Here is a 2,558-nt window from a genome sequence, read left to right as displayed (position 1 = left end):
GCCGTGCTGCCTATGAACTATTTCAGGACAGGGATCATGTCTACCAAATCTATTTTACTCTCCCAAGCCCTTAGAAGTGTTCAATAAATACCATTGGCTAATTGATTGATTTTCATAAGAGCTCCTCACTTGTCAGCTCTAAGATGATCTGTGACATCTACAGTCAGGAGCGATCATCTGCCCCAATTTCAGGTCAATCAAAAACAAGGATGCTTTGGATTTAGCAGAAGATCCTTAACTAAAATAAGGCAACGCAAGGATCTACGTGGATAAGGAACATATCGTGAAGAAATGCAATTTTCAAAAAGGCGGGGCTTCACTTGGACTTTTCCCATTTCCACACGATTCCATCAGGGGGAACTCTCCCAGTAAACAGAATGAAGGAGAACCTTTGGAAAGTACTTGGCTGGTTTAAATAGGCCTAAATTAACACTGTGATTATTCATTCAATAGTATTTATTGAGCGCTTACTATGTGCAGAGCACTGTACTAAGCGCTTGGTATGTACAATTCGGCAACAGATAGAGACAATCCCTGCCCATTGACGGGCTCACAGTCTAACTGGGGGAGACAGACGGACGAAAACAAGACAACATAATCACGATAAATAGAATCAAGGGGTTGTACACCTCATTAACAAAATAAATAGGGTAATAAAAATATAGACAAATGAGAAAAATATGGAACACTTCACGAATTTGCATGTCATCCTTGCGCAGGGGTCATGCTAACCTTCTCTGTATCCTTCAGAGTATATGCGCTGCCGAAGCGAGCACACTTTTCCCTCCCTCAGCGCAATCGCAGAAAGAAAAGCACCTACAACCTCGAACGAAGATGAAGAGTTAATTCATTATGGCCCATCTCTGGCAGATATTGTAAAGCTTAACGATGTAGTTGATAGCGACTCTGAAGAAAGAGGACTTTTATCAGGTAAGAAAAGGGGAGAGCAATATTTTACCTCCTCCCTCGGCGATTAAACTGGAATCCCCACAGTTCAATGAGAAACCACAGCCGCCTGACAGCTATGTCCTCAATTTTAAAATACCTCTCCGTCTTTGATATCTTTTCATTAAAGAAAAATTCGACATGTAATTAACGGTGTTAAGAGTATACAGACTGAGATCCTCATATCCGACAATGACTCTCCCCCCTTCAAAGCCTTATTGAAGGCACGTCTCCTCCAAGAGGCCTTCCCCGACTAAGCCCTCTTTTCTTTTTCTTCCACTCCCTTCTCTATCATCACGACTTGCTCCCTTTATTCAACCCCCACCTCCCAGGCCTGCAGCATTTATGTACCTATCTGTAATTTATTTCTATTAATGTCTGTCTCCACCTTAATACTATAAGCTTGTTGTGGGAAGGGAATGTGTCCATTTATTGTTCCATTGTACTCTCCCAAGCGCTTAGTACAGTACTCTGCACGGAGTACGCACTCCATAAATACGACTGAACGAAGGACGTTAGGAGCCCTAGCATGCTTAATCAGTCAGTGGCATTTATTGAGCGCTTACTGTGTTCGGTCCCTTCTCAGGGTCACACCCGGAGAGTTTCCAGTAGTCTTCCAGTCTTGGCTATGGGAGGGAGAGTCAAGTAGTGGCCTGTCCATTCCATTCCTAGCTTGGCCAGTGGCTAGAGAGTGGAAGGCCAACTGCTACAAGTCAAAACTCACCCGAGCTGGGCAGCAACGGCATGGGAGAGATTCATTCATTCATTCAGTAGTATTTATTGAGCACTTACTATGTGCAGAGCACTGTACTAAGCACTTCGAATGTACAAATCGGTAACGGATAGAGACAGTCCCTGCCCTCTGACGGGCTCGCGGTCTAATCGGGGGAGACGGACAGACGAGAACGATGGCGATAAATAGAGTCGAGGGGAAGAACATCTCACTAAAACGATAGCCAATAAATAGAATCAAGGTGATGTACATCTCATTGACAAAATAAAATAGAGATTCGAGGGCGGAGATTCAAGTTGACTGCGGGGAAGGAGGCAGTGGTAAACCACTTCGGGATTTTTTACCAAGAAAACTCTCTGGATCCACTACCGGGACGACTGCAGATGGAGAGCGGGGCGTTCCGGGAGACAGGTGTCCACGGTGCCGCTATGGGTCGAGAACGACTCGACGGCATAAGACGAGACTGTGTTTGGAGCACTGTACTATGCGGTTGGGAGAGCGCAATACAACGGAATTAGCAGACGCATTCCCTGCCCTGAGGAGTTTATTGTCTAGAGGGGGGTGCTAAGCCACACTGCTTCTTCTCCCTCCTACTTAGACTGTGAGTCCCATGTGGGTCAGGGACTGTGTCATTATCTTGTGCTTAGAACAGTGCTTGGCACATCCTAAGTGTTTAACAAATACTACAATCGCAGATGAAGACACAAAGGCACAGAAAAGCGACTTGCCCCAGGTGACCATGGCAGGCAACTTGCAGAGGCAGGATTAGAACCCCTGTGGTCTGAGTCCCTGGCCTCTGCTCTTTTCACGAGGCCACGCCGCACCCATTAAAGCTAGTAGACTCTCCCCGTGGAGGGTGGGTGCATGAGCGACTGGGTGA

At 46.1% G+C, this 2,558-nt stretch overlaps 1 non-coding gene across 1 annotated transcript; it reads right to left on the bottom strand.

Annotated features, from left to right (window-relative positions):
* Nucleotides 1-674: 674 nt before the first annotated feature.
* LOC114817255 lies at nucleotides 675-776 on the bottom strand. The gene has a single exon (XR_003765106.1). It is a non-coding gene; the product is annotated as a U6 spliceosomal RNA (small nuclear RNA).
* Nucleotides 777-2,558: the final 1,782 nt, after the last annotated feature.

This window comes from Ornithorhynchus anatinus, chromosome 1 (genome assembly GCF_004115215.2).
Source record: "Ornithorhynchus anatinus isolate Pmale09 chromosome 1, mOrnAna1.pri.v4, whole genome shotgun sequence".
NCBI classification, from domain to species: domain Eukaryota; kingdom Metazoa; phylum Chordata; class Mammalia; order Monotremata; family Ornithorhynchidae; genus Ornithorhynchus; species Ornithorhynchus anatinus.
This window is presented reverse-complemented; position numbering and strand designations above follow the sequence as displayed.